This window comes from Anomaloglossus baeobatrachus, chromosome 3, assembly GCF_048569485.1.
Source record: "Anomaloglossus baeobatrachus isolate aAnoBae1 chromosome 3, aAnoBae1.hap1, whole genome shotgun sequence".
Classification (NCBI taxonomy): domain Eukaryota; kingdom Metazoa; phylum Chordata; class Amphibia; order Anura; family Aromobatidae; genus Anomaloglossus; species Anomaloglossus baeobatrachus.
The window spans coordinates 310,887,603-310,902,778 of NC_134355.1; positions in this window are offsets into that span (position 1 = coordinate 310,887,603).

Consider the following 15,176-nt stretch of genomic DNA (forward strand, 5'->3'; position numbering starts at 1 on the left):
AAGAAAAGTAAAGGTGGTAAAGGAGGAAAGCAAGAGTGGTGACAGAGAGAGAGAAAAGCCTGAAGAGTCCAGCTAAGTGCAGGGCAGGTCAGCAAGGTCAGCAACGGCGGTGACTGTCTGGAGGGGGACCGTTTGGAAGTTCCTGGAAGGACCCCGTAGGCTGTGTGCCCGGTGGTCTGGAGCAGTGTTCCGAAGGACAGTCAGCACCAGGGCAGGGGCCTCTCGGACCCCGGCAAGGCTTGGAGTCGCCGTAAATTGCCGAATCCGTCAGTGAAGGGGACGTAGATTCCCCCAACAACCAAGACCCGAGTGAAGGCAACAGCCCAACCTGTACAACAGAGACACCGCCACCGCCAGGGCACCAATTTCTGAGGGCCAGCGCCTGCGGGCAAAGAGTAGAGCTCCCCCGGTCCAGCTTGAAGCCGGGGAGCGGGTTACCGGTGGGGACCCATCGCAACCAACTAGTACACAAGGTGCCAGGAAGAGGGACATCACCGTCACCTACTGGGAGAGCAGTTGCAGCCGTCCGTGGGACTGTCTTACCAGCCGTTTGGTTTACCGTACAAACTGTGTCAACATCTCAGGCTGAGTGAGTACCACAGTGCCGCAAGGCACAGCGCTGCCCCCGCGTCCCTGCGCCCACCAGGCCCTGCACCTCCCAAACCGTCACCGGGCCCCGGGATCACCGACCCCTACCCACGGAGGGGCAACACAACACCTGGCTGCTCCACATCACCATCCCCGGGACCCCCGTATCGAGCAGCGGTGGTGAATTCACCACAACCGTGGGTGGCGTCACGGACTATAAACAATCCCCACACCCAACAAACCCCTTTCACTCACAGGTGAGGAGTGCCGCTCGAGAAACCCCCGGGATCCGGCCTACAGCTCGAGCCACCACTGAGCAGCGGCCGCCGGACCCGAGCAGGAGGGGTGAGCGTAGTGTGCTGACACCCTCCTCCCCGCCCGCGACACCAGCATCATACACCTCCCAAATCCTAGTGCAAGAATCCAAACAGAATTGTATACCCCCTGAAAATCCCATCACAGGCAAACCCCCAGAATTGTACATCACTCCAAATCCCACTACAAGCATCCCTCCAAACAGCCCCTAAATCTTCAGCTTTCTACACCCTACATATCCCACAAGCATTGTACGCCCCCTGAAAATCCCACCAGAGGAGCCCCCAGCGGCATCGCATCAGTCCCCCACCCCACCAGAGGAGCCCACAGTGGCATCAGATCAGTGCCCCACCCCACCAGAGGAGCCCCTAGTGGCATTCCATCAGCCCTCCACCCCACCAGAGGAGCCCACAGCGGTATCAGATCAGCCCCCCACCGCAGAGAGGAGTCCCCTAGCATAAAACCACCTTATCCACTGAGAAAAATAAAGACCTCTCGTTTTTCACACTGAGCACAGTAACTGAGCTCTGTGCAGGAAACAATGTCACTCATGGCCGCTTTCCTGGGAAATGAGAAAAGAGCATCCACAAATGGCAACCTGCAGGAGGCAATGGCGTCACTTCATGCCTCGTGAAAACAGAACACACACCCCAAAACGTGACAGAAATGACGTCATGCCAGGAAGGAGCCCTCAATTCTAACACAGCCATGGCGAACCTTTCACAGGCTGAGTGCCCAAACTGTAGCCCTAAGCCCAACTTTTTTTCCAAAGTGCCAACATGGCAATTTAACCAATTCTATTATGTAAATAAATAATTGATTTTAAACTTACCTTTGCAGTCTTCTGTTCTCCTCAGCAGTGAGCATCAAGCTTATGCGTGCTTACCACACATTGAAGCTGAGCCACTCCCACTGTCCTTTCCAGAAACAGCAGTTGGATTGATCTTTCTGGAAGAAAATGCAGAATATTAGAGAAAAAATTGTTTAAAAGAACTGAAGTCCTCAGTGGTTGATACCTTTTAATGGCTAACTGAAAAGATGGTAATAATTGCAAGCTTTCCAGACTACTTAGGTCTCTTCATCAGGCATGGTATAACACAAAATCTGAAGAGTCGCATATTTATACACAACAGGAGATAGAATAGTGCAGTAAAAAAAAAACAAACAACAAGTTATATGAAACAGAACACTCTCTACTGGCTAACACGGTACAAAGATATATTTTACAAATTTTAGACAGACAAACAGATGGAATGCAATCAGGTTTCACCCTGAAATCCACATCTACATTTCAAAGTCTGAACATCTCGAAATCCCATAAAGACATACGAGTTGCTCTACTCCCCCTTCCTTATGTAGTTATGTTCTCCTTCCTGGGCCACTTCCTAGTAAACATGTCCCCCATCCTGATATATACATTCTGGTATATTTGTCCTCATTATGACCCCATGCTGGTAAATGTACCCCATCCTGGCATGTTCCCCCATGCTGGCATGTTCCCCCATCCTAGCATGTTCCCCCATCCTGGCAAATCTTCCCCCATCCTGGCAAATGTACCCCCATCCTGGCAAATGTACCCCATCCTCGCATGTCTCCCTGTGTTGGCATGTTCCCCCCATCCTCGCATGGTTCCCCCATCCTGGCATGTTCCACCCATCCTGGTAAATGTATCCCATCCTGGCATGTCTTCCCATCCTGGCATGTTCCCCCCATCCTGGCATGTTCCAACCATCCTGGTAAATGTACCCCATCCTGGCATGTCTCCCCATCCTGGCATGTTCCCCCAATCCTGGTAAATGTACCCCATCCTGGCATGTTCCAACCATCCTGGTAAATGTAACATATCCTGGCATGTTCTCCCCCATCCTGGCATGTTCACCCCCATCTTGACATGGTCCCCCCATCTTGATATGGTCCACCTATCCTGGCATGTTCTCTCCATCCTGGCATGTTCCCCCCATCCTGTCATTTCTCCCCATCCTGGCACGGTCCCCCCAACCTGGCACGGCCCCCCCATCCTGGCATGTCCCCCATCCTAGCATGGTCCCCCCATCCTGGCACGGTCCATCCATCCCCATACTGGCCTGTCTCCCCATCCTGGCATATCTCCCCATCCTGGCATGGTCCACCCATCCTGGCACGGTCTCCCCATCCTTGCACGGTCTCCCCATCCTGGCACGGTCCCCCCATCCTAGCAAATTCCCCCCCATCCTGCCACAGTCCACCCATCCTGGCATGTCTCCCCATCCTGGCATTTCTCCCCATCCTGGCACGGTCCCCCCATCCTGGTAAGGTACCCCCATTCTGGCATGGTTCCCCCCATCTTGGCATGTCTCCCCATCCTGGCAAGGTCCCCCCATCCTGGCACGGTCCCCCCATCCTGGCATGTCTCCTCATCCTGACACGGTTCCCCCATCCTGGTGTGACGCCCTGGCCTATCAGGTCGTCACAGGGTATTGTGCAATCTGCCCTTCTGTACAATATCCACCTCCTCCTTGGTTATGGGTCCCTAACCATCGGTGTTGCCAATACCAGCTAATCAAAATCCTAGGAACACTCTGCACCACACCCACCAGACACACCAGTGGACGTCCTGAGTTGAATAGGGTCGCCCACTTGGGGGGTTGGTTAAGGGGAGGTCAGGAGCATCAGGAAAAGAGAGAGTAGTGTTGGAGGTGAAAGAGAGAGGAGGTCAGGAGCTGGGCTCCTTGGAAGTACTAGGTAGCAGACGTTGGTCTGGGCCTGGTAGGAGCTGGACCCCCGGTCGCAGGGGATCGTGACAAGGGGCACGGTGTTGTCGTGGAGGACAGCCGGCGGGCTTGTACCATCACTGGGCAGGGACCAGGGCACAGCGGAGTATGTGGACTCTAGGTGAGGGAGTAGCTTCAGGCAACCTGACAATTCACCCGATGAGAATGGAGCCTTCAAGATCCGCTCTCCACCCGCTCCAAAATCGGGGTACTAGCGCAACGATGGGGATAGGACTTTCCAACAAATACGGTCCAAGAAATCCCAAGCGTGAACCCTGAGAGCAAGCTCCCTCAGTTAGCCACACTGGGGAGCAGGACCCGATTAGTTTCAAGCTATAGGGACCAACTAGAAGAGAACAAGGTGCCAAGGGAAAGGTAACAGATCAACAGGGAACACCAACAGGAACGGGACCCAAACGTGCTCCCCCTCAGCGACAGCGGTGTCCAGAACTTTGGTTTACTAAGTTGTCGGTGTCAGCTTCATGGACTGAGTGAGTATGCAAGTGACCCTTACCTCCCCAACGGCACGTCCCTCCACCATCACCGAGTCCCAGGGCATCCCCCTACCCATGGAGGGGTTAAACACCTGGCTGCCCACTCCATCACACCCGGGTACTCCCAACTGCAGCGGTGGTACTCCACCTTACAACACACCACGGGTGGCGTCACAAACTCTCAATACACCCCCCCATGTAAATACCCCCCTTCATTCGTATGGCCGCGCAACCCCCCGGGTCCGGACGCCCCTCAAGCCACCGTGGATCCGGATCCGAAAAGCCCGGCTGCTGACACGGGGGCGGCACACTGGCATGTCTCCCCATCCTGGTATGTTTCCCCATCCTGGCACAGTCCCCCCATCCTGGTGGCATGTCTCCCCATCCTGGCACAGTCCCCCCATCCTGGCACAGCAGCACACAGTTTAAAAAAAAAAACACTCACCTTCCAACACCCACTCCACGGCCCTCAGTTCCCGCACGGCCACAAGACGCTATTACGCTGGCGCCACTTACAGATGCTCCCGATGTCTCCTAGGCAACAGGCCTGTGGCCTAGAGGAATGTCAGAGCGAGGAGAAATATATACTCCACTCCAACACAACTTTGAACTGCTAGCGAGATCGCACCAGCAGTTCAAAGCAGCCACACAGATGGTGGTGGGGGCCCCCATAGAGGCTCTTGTGGTGGGGACCTGGGCTGGAGTGGTGAATTGCTCAGGCCTACGTGGAAGTGTAAGGACATATGAGAATGATCACGCTGCAGAAATATGTCTAGAGTTACTCTTTAATGCATATAAAACATTCGAGAAGCAATGTGCCCGCTTTCATGTGTATAGCATTATCATCAGTCATCTGTTCAGTTAAGACTTTGTGTTTTTAACAGAGTGGTTGCTTCCTTTCCTGAGTGAAGCATCAATTGGTCCTGGCAAGCCAACGCTAATGGCAACAGGCGTACTGCCAACACTACACAAGTTCACACACCCACCCAGCCAGGACCACATCGCTCATGTAGCGTGCCAGGGTGCAGCAGACGATTACCTGGCCCACAACTACCACCCCATGTCACGTTACACTTGGCGTAGTGGGCAAGATCAGGCCTTGCTTCAGTAAAACCAGCATGAAGCCAGGAAGGCTAGATCCACAGTGAAAACTAGGACTGCTCCGAGGTTGAAGATGGCACTGGACATAGGCACTAAGATGGTGGACGATAGTGCAGGTTTAAAAAGGAGACCCAGCCCAACATGGGCGGCAATGGAATGAAAGCACACCAAAGTTCATGCAGCCCTCCAAAGGCTACGCCTGTAAAAGAAGGAACCGTGCCTGGAGATGTCAGCCTGTGTTAAACAGTGCCCGCCTCCGGAGACAGCGGCAAATTGAGAAATCCTGTTTATCACAGCAAGCTGATGGAGAACAGGTGGCAGCTCCAAAGAAACAGGCTCCACCCTGGAAGAGGCAGAGAAGGCAATAAAACACCTGTAACAAAGCAGGACGGTCTCATTGCTAGTGAGTGTGCAGGAAAAAGGAGTCGACATGCTGAGGTCCATGTTGTACCAAAAGTCCAGGACTCCTGTTGACCGTAGATGGCTGAAAGTTCGGTTTCTTTTCCTCCCTTTGTTTACTCCCCTGCTGGATTAATGGACAGTGGGCTGTAAGTGGGCAGTACGCCCTTCACATGGAATTTACCTTATCTATCTCATAGATGTTGTACTTATTGCCTCGTGGACTCAACCATCCCCAGATATGGGCTCTGCCTGGTCCACTCTGGACTCTGCCCCAATGCACTTTGCCCCATCCTCAGGGCCAATGTTGGGGGAGGGTAGACTGGAAGCCTGTCTCTCTCCTTAGGACATGTTGAAGGGAAGGGAAGGAGAGGAAATGGATAACCCGATGTGCATGCTGGGTCCATGTTTTGAGATTTTGCCCTGTTTACTAAGAAGGACTGCAACATGCAAGCCCTTGGGACTTTTGGGCTATTGTGAAAGGTTTAAGGACTTTTCCCTCATCTTGTGCTAGATAGATAAGCTGGACTTGGACACTTGTTCTGGGGTCCCAATCCAGTGGGACCAGGGTTGTACCAATCCAACAGAGAGGAGGACCCATCTTCAGCTTCTGGGAGTGTTTATATATGCCTATTGTTTGGTTTCTTACAGATCCAGACATGGTCAGGGATGGCCATGTTCAAGAGGGGAGTAATGTAAAATGGTGGTCGAGTTCCTACCCCTGAAGACACCAAATGTGTTCTTAAATATATACGTTTGTGACAAGATATAAAGTAATGTTACTATGTAGAGGTGTTTCAGTATTGATGATGTAATGTATGTGTATTGATATAAGGTGTAATGTTATGTAGTATATAAAGTAGGATGCTTAATAACGTATTATAAGTGTTATAGGTATGCAGGTGAAAGGTTAAATCTCCCTGGCAACAGACAGTTGGGATTAGCCTATAGGGGAGGAGCTAGTGCTGAGGGAGAGAAACGGTTTCTGTGATCATTTCAGTTAGGGCCCAGCCTGTGACACGAACAGACCTCAAGTCTGAGCAGCAGCAGAGCCGCATGCTATGGGTGAACTGTAACAGGAGAGGAGACCAAGAGCCATGAAAGCAAGATTCTGACCTGGGAAAAGAGCCATGTACAATACAGAGTGACTGGAGTCTAGTCTGAATCCACTAAGTGAGTGAGTGAGTGATTGTGAGACTGATCCCTAAGGTAGACACTCAGCAGTACGACCATTAATGGCTTATAGCTCAAGAAGGGACGGGCTGAGAAGAAACAGTATGCGAGTGAAACAGATAGTCCTGGGTGGCAGATCCCGAAGCTTCAGGAAGAAATTAGCCTGGTCGAGCCATATTGGCACAATCCCTATGGGAGAGGAATATGATGTGGAGCCTCAGAGAGGATGGAATGACTCTAGAGGACTGTGATGTCAGGTTGAGCTGGGTGATGGTAATTGCTCAGGCCTATGTGGATGTGTAAGGACATATGAGAATGAACACACTGCAGGAATATGTCTGAGGTTACTCTTTAATGTGTGACGCCCCTGCGGTAACCCGGTGTCACAAAAATAAGGTAACAATAAGGTAACAGCTCAGGTCCAACATGACTGTTCCAGTCACTACACACACACTAGCACACCAGGACATTTACACTCGCTGTACTCGACTGGGAGCATCACCTAGCCAGATGACAGGGCTGGGCACTGTTAGATAAGAGGCAGTCAACTGGGAGGAAGAGACCAGACCTGGAGGAGGAGAAAGTGACCTGGGGAGTGTGGCTAGTGAGCAGTCGGAGAAAGGAAGTGAAAGAGGAAGGTTGTGAGGAGAGAAGTAGTAAGAAGTGTCAAGACAAACCAGAGACTCTTGAGACACAGAGATAAAGTGGAAGGAACCAGAAAGGAAAGTGAGGTGTAAGAAAGTCGGCGGAGTGGTAGTAAAGACATTGCAAAGTCCTGAGTAGAAAGAACAGCCACTCAGAGGAGGAAAGTGGCTGCTGAGCGAGAGCGCAAGCTCCAAGGACAGAGGGATCCTGTGAGGTGGACATCCAGGGCTCAGAGTACTTTGCACACACGGGTTGCAGATCCCAGGACAGACCAGGACTTCAAGCCATCTGTTAACTCTGCCAGGCGGGTGGGTTTTCAGGACTCATCTGCCACCACTAATGTCCGAGGCATCAGCAGCAAAGAGGTGACCGGGACATATTCCCTTAAATAGTCCAAGCTGCCTGCGGCAGGACCCAGACACCAGAAGGACCTCCAAGTGCTCCACGCCAGGAAGGACCCACATACACCAGAGTGCACAGGTGGAGAGTGGCACCAGGTTGGCAGGCACAGCCATCAGGGACATGGGTACACCTGGGATCCAGTACACCACCAGGGCGTGAATCCAGTGAGTAAAAACCATCAAACTGCCCTCTTTGATTTCAGTGCTTCATTGCCGCGCGCCTCCACGTTAACCCATCACCTACCCCTGGGGAAATGCTATGTTCACGGTGGGCTCCACCATCCACGCTGCTCCAATCCATCATCCCCAGTGGGAACCCGCAGCGGCAGCCCTACTATCCCTGGCCGCAAACCGCGAGTGGCGTAGTCGGACTTTATTTTTATTTTTCCTTTCGGGGTGCAACAAATGCATATGAAATGCATATGACATGTCCGAGAAGCAATGTGCCCACTTTCGTGTGTATAGCATTATCATCAGCAATCTGTTCAGTTAAGACTTTGTGTTTATAACAGAGTGGCTTCTTCCTTTCCTGAGTCAATTAGCAATTGGTCCTGGCAAGCCAACCCTAACAGCAACATGAGGCCTGCACGAGCATACCACCCGCACTACACAAACTCACACCCAGGTAACACCACATCTTTCATGGAGTGTGCCGGGGTTCAGCAGACGATTACCTTGCTCACTACTACCTCCCCGTGCCACATTACACCTGCCCTACATGTCTAGTCCACGGTCTATTACTCTCTACCTGCCCTCCATGTGTAGTGTGGTATCTGTCACTCTCTACCTGCCCTCCATGTGTAGTGAAGGATCTGTTGCTCTCTACCTATGATCCATGTGTAGTGTAGGATTTGTTACTCTACCTGCCCTCCATGTGTATTGCATAGTCTCTAACGCTCTACCTGCACTCCATTTGCAATGCAGATTTGTAATTATCTATCCTTTATATGTTCTGGAGAACATGCCCCCCAAAAAAGTGAAGTGAAAAGCTTGTTGGGGTGGAGGAACAAAGTGCTGGTCTTTACTTTGGCTTTGGGATGCTGGTCACTACTCATGTGTTAGCCTTGAGGCTGGGTAGTCAAGAGGTTCAAATACCAAGAGGGCTCATCATAAACAAAGGGGTAAGATAAAGGTATAGACAGGTCACAGTCCGAAGTCAAAATTCCAGGAAGGTAAGAGATAAAAACAAAGGAGCTAAGGGAATAGATAGCCAGAAGAAAGGTCCAAGGTTAGGTAACAATAAATCAGGTACTGGGACCAGGAAAATGAAGCATGCAGATACCACCAAGCTTAACGCTACAACTTGCAGTAATTGGAGGCAGGGAGCGAGCTAAATTGCCAGGTAATCTCTCCAAACACGATACACAAGGAGAAAACCCAGCATGCCCCAGCCTCCATTTGGTTGACTGGGCTGTCTATCACCATACTGACAGCTCAGCACTAGTGATGAGCAAGCATTCTTTGTAATGCTAGGTACTCGAACGAGCTTTGGAGTGCTCAGATACACTCATTACTCCATCAAGTATCGTGGGTGCTTAAGCGCCATGGTGGAGTACCTGCTCAACATGTTTCTCGGCTGTTAGACTGCCAATGAACATACAGGTAATGTCGTAGCCATGTTGGCTACTGGTAATACTGTGATAGGCAGGCCACATCGCGTCATCAGGTCTTATAGGAGACTCAGGGGCACCATGCTGGGCACGTTGTCCTCTAGAAGCAGTTCAGGGAAAGTTGGTCTAGGAGGGAGAGCTTAGATTAGGGCAGGCATATAGGCAGTGTTGTACACTTGGACTCTTCAGTGCCTTTCATGTTGCACTAAAGAGTGTTTTAGCCTAGTTTAACTTAATAAATAACTAACTGGAAAAAAAAAGTGTGGGTTTTTTTTTCACCTATTTTTGATAACCAGCCAAGATAATGCAGATAGCTGTGAGCTAATATTATCAGGCTTGAAAGGTCCATGTGTTATGATTCAAGGACCGAAAAGGATTAAAAAATGAGGAATCCCAAAAAGGTAACAGAGTGGCTGGAAATTTAACGGATTGCAAACCTAATCCTGACACACAACTAACAGTAGCCATGGGGCGTGCCTACGATGACCTGGACACCTCGACAAAGCCAGAGAACTAAATAATATCACAGATAGAAATATAAGAAAGCTAATCTGCCTCGGAGTAGTCCCCAAAGATAGATAGATAGCCCCCCACATGTAAAGGCTACGGTGATATAGAAAAACACAATACAAAGCCAGAAAAGACAGCTTTAAGCAAAGATGAGGCCCAAACTATCTTTATAGGAAAGGATAGGAAAGAGCATCTGTCTGCAGCCGTAAAAACCTTAATATACACCAGCACTTCTGATATGGAAAAATCCTGAGGTCACACAACCTCTCCCCACTGTACCAGCACTCAGATGTTATTGGGATCCAAAAACACTAATACAGATGAGGGACTGAATTAATGCCAAGCAGGACAAACACAAACCTTGCAGAATCATGGAGCCAAGGATACAGACACTCCCAGCAGGGAATGATCCCATTCCACCACGAACTCCACACAGACAAAATAGGAATCATGCATTAGTATCAAAGCAGAGAAAGCAACAAGAAAGTAGAAAACAAACAGCAGAGGTACAAAGGCCACTTATCTGAGAGGAGTTCTGGAAGTGAGCAGAGCTGGTTACAGAATGTCCTTAACACACAGGAGCAATTTACCACCGGCAAGTAACCAGTGAAAACTACTCAGTTAAATAGCCCAATCTGACCCTGATTGCCAGTCCTCCACAGGTGTGTAGCTTTCGGTCCACGCATCAACTGCATCGCCAGCACTGACCACAAGAGGGAGCCCCAAACTGAAAAACGTATTCATAACATCCATGGTTATTTGGCCCTTCCCAGCCTACCAAAATCAGCACGCAGGTGCGCCAGAATTGGCGCATCCATTAGTTGCCCAGATTCTGGCTCCTTTCCCAGGGTCTTCCCGATTGCCCTGGTGCGGTGGCAATTGGGGTAATATTTTTTGGGGCTGATGTAAGCTCTGTAGTGTCAGCCGCCGCCTGGTGTTGGTAAAGACTCTCCATTACTAACACCAGGGATTGATGCCAGCTGACACTATCAGACACCCCCATTACTAACACAGTAATTGTAAAGTGAAAATAAAAAAATTGTTTATTTGAATAAAAACTCCCCCACACTATCCTTTGTTCACTAATTTATTATTTTAAAAAAAAAATGGCGAAGCTCCAACTTTATCCATGGTGAACTGGTTCCACAACATCCCCTAAATCGGTGTAAGTACCAGACCTGGTATTTCTCACACCTGGTGACATCAATAAGTCAGTACTTTACTGCTATTTATCTTCGCTGGACCCTGCATTTGTTTTTGTGGATTGCAACAGATCTTTGTGGGAACATTTTTGATAATAAATTTGTGAACAGGAAACGTGTGTAGGAGTCTTTATACAAACAAACTATTTTTTCTGTGTGTGTGTGTGTGTTTTACTTTACACTTACTTGGTTATTAATTGAGATTTCTGGGAGATGCCTATTCTTTACTAACACCAGGGCTTGATAGCAGCTGAGACTACACAGCTGACATCACTACCCAAAAACACTTCCCTGATTGCCACTACACCAGGGCAATCAGGAAGAGTCAGTGCGAAGCACCAGAATTGGCACATCTAATGTGATGCGTCAATTCTCGGGCAGCAGCGGACTAATATTTATAAGCTGGGAAGAGCCAAATAACCATGAACCTTCCCAGTCTGATAATATTAACCCCCAGTTGTCTGCTTTACATTGGCTGGTAATCAAAAATAGGGATGATCCTACATCATTTTAAAAAATAATTTCTTTATTTACTTCCCAGCAGCGACCTGGAAGTTAGAGATGCATCCAGGCATGTTCCCCATGCTGTTCCCATTTCTGTTTTCATCCATTTCAGCGATTTTCCTGCACTGCCAGCACTCAAATGGGGGGTTCACCTCAAAAATACTCAAGTTTCCCATTAAGTTTCATTATACTCGTTACTCGAATTGAGTCCACCCGAGCATCGGATCTGCTTGATTCGAGTAACGAGCACTTGAGCAGTTTAGTGCTCACTCATCATCACTACTCAGCTTGCTCCAGCCTCCAATTGGAATGGCTGAATTGTCCACCACACTGACAGCTCAGCATACCCCTGCCTGAGACTGAAGACTGAACTGTTCATCATCATAGTGACATCTCCATACGCCCCTGCCCGAGATTGGATGCCGAAACTGTCACTCACTGTGTTCAGACAGTTTAGGAGAAATTGTGGCAGGGTGCAGGAAATGATTTACTAGCAAAGGTAATACCTCTTATTATAATTCATTATACCGGCTAGCCATTTAGTTATTAAGCATGCGGATTATTAAGAGAACTGCTAAATGGTGATAAGTAGGGGTCATCTATTGGTAGGCTGACATCCTTCTATTTTCGTTTGGCTAATTCTCTCAGTCTGTCCATTAGTCTAGGAATGGTATCCTGAATAAAATGAGAACTTGATACTCAATTTAAAGCAAAAACTACTCCAAAAGCTAGTGAAGAACTGAACCCCACTATTGGAAATAATTCTTTTGGTAACACCATGTAGTCTAACAATATGAGAAAAGAACAATGTAGCTTAACTTTTAGTAGTAGGTAACTTAGGAAGTGAGACCAAGTAAACCATCTTGCTGAAATGGTCCGCCACCACCACATAACGGTATTACTACCAGAACTAGGTAAATCAGTGACAAAATCCATTGGCAAGTGAGTCCAAGGTGGTGACGGAATCTCGTTAGGCAGGAGATAACCTGTTGGGGCCTGACGAGAACCTTTAGCACTGGCACAGACCACGCATTTCCGAATATACCGATCCACAGTCTTACGAGCATTCCACCACTAAAAGGCCCTAAAACAGATCTCCAAGTGGCAGAAGAACCCATATGCCCAACCAAAATGGCAGCATGCACCTCCTCAAGAAAATCCATATGTAAAGATGACGGAACATAGTTTATTTACAGGCAAACCTTCTGGCGCACTGTCCTGCGCATCCTGAATGCACAGTCTGATATAAATCCTCAGACCACCCACCAACACCTCCTGTAGTGCAAACATAAAAATGGATATTATGAGTCGGTACACTATGTTAAACTATAACGTATTGTTGATACAGAGAGACAATGTGTTCATTATGACAAAATCGTTTGATTTATTTAACCCAATTATCTGCTGTTGACTTTTGTGATTCTGGAGAGTTTTGAAATGTGTGCATTTATTGCCCACTGTCTGATATTTTACATGTAACTCTGATCCATCTAATCCCAAAAGCTGGCCACTGGAGGGCAAAGGGGAACTAGACAACTAGACCTACATCAAATTAATTTAAGACTTGTGCAATGTTGTGGAAGCTATTTGTGTATCTGTCTTTGTCATGCTTCTCCGACTGATGATAAACCAGACAGATGTTGGTGATGTAAGTATATAACCCTCATGTGTTGTGTAGGCAATATTATAATTTTCCTTTAATTTTGTATGTTATATTAACCTTTAAATTAAAATTGCTTAATTGCCTTTAAAGCCATATCTGAACCTTAATGTTAAAAATTGAGAAAAACACCTCCTCACAAAGAATTTTATCTGAATTTTATATGGTATTTATGTATAAATGATACATCTATAGTGCATAACGCATCAATGCCAGAATTCTAGCATCTTGTTAAATATTGATTTGGCTTGTTAATGTAGGTGCGTATCATCTATCTCACACTTAACATAGACTAGCTGTAGTACCCGGTGTTGCCCGGGATAGTAAATATCTCTCTGTCTCTCTCCCAGTCTCTGTCTGTTTTTCTCTGTCTCTCTGTCTCTGTCTATCTGTCTCTTTCTCTGTCTGTCTATGGTGTCTGTCTCTCTGTCTGTCTCTTTACCTGTCTGTCTCTGTGTCTATCTCTCTGTCTGTTCTTTACCTGTCTGTCTCTGTGTGTCTGCCTCTCTGTCTGTCTCTTTCCTTGTCTGTCTCTGTGTGTCTGTCTCTTTCCATCTTTGTCTCTTTCTCTGTCTTTCTCCTTCCCAGTCCGTCTCTTTCCAGGTCTGTCTCGATCCAGGTCTGTCTCATTCCCCATCTGTCTCTTTCCCCACCTGTCTCTTTCCCCGTCTGTCTCTTTCCCCATCTGTCTCTTTCCCCATCTGTCTCTTTCCCCGTCTGTCTCTTTCCCCGTCTGTCTCTTTCCCTGTCTGTCTACCTGTTTGTCTCTTTCCCCGTCTGGCTCTGATTCTTTCCCTGTCTCTTTCCTTGTCTGTATCTTTCCCTGTCTTTTTCCTTTTCTCTGTCTCTTTTCCTGTTTGTCTGTCTCTCTGTCTGTCTCTTTACCTGTCTGCTTATCTCTGTCCCTGTCTGCCTGTCTCTGTCTGTCTCTTTCCCCATCTGTCTCTTTCCAGGTCTGTCTCTTTCCCCGTCTCTCTTTCCTGTCTGTCTCTGTCTGTCCCTTTCACTGTCTGTCTCTGTCTCTCTGTCTGTCTCTATCTCTCTGTCTCTTTCCCTATCTGTGTCTGTCTGTCTCTCTGTCTGTCTCTCTTTCTCTCTATCCGTCTCCCCATCGACTTCATATTACCTCACACATAAGCTTCTGATACTAACAACAACTGTCCTTTGTTCCTATAGCAACCAATCACAGCTGCTATTAATAACTTGTAGTTCCAGGCTCCCTTAACTTTAATGGAGGCAGGTTTTTTGGAGAGTAACTGTAAAGAGCGGGGTTAAATTTTCCTGTCAAAACATAGTCTATGATGTTCCCTGAGTCACATGGGGTGTCTGTGCAAAATTTTGTTATTGTAAATGCGACGGTGCGGATTCCTTTAGCGGACATACATACACACACACATACATACACTCTGTCTCTTTCCTTGTCTCTGTCTCTTTCCCCGTCTGTCTCTTTCCCCGTCTTTCTCTGTGTCTTTCTCCCTCTCTTTACTTGTTTCTGTCTCTTTCCCTGACTCTTTCCTTGTCTCTTTCTTTCTGTCTGTCTCTTTCCCTTTCTCTGTCTCTTTTCCTGTTTGTCTCTCTCTGTCTGTCTCTTTCCCTGTCTGTCTCTGTCTCTTTCCTTGGCTCTGTCTCTTTCCCCATCTGTCTCTTTCCCCATCTGTCTCTTTCCCCATCTGTCTCTGTCTCTTTCTCCCTCTCTTTACTTGTCTCTGTCTCTTTCCCTGTCTCTTTCCTTGTCTCTGTCTCTCTGTCTGTCTCTTTCCCTGTCTCTCTATCTCTTTCCCTCTGTCTCTTTCCCTGTCTGTCTGTGTCTGTCTGCCTCTTTCT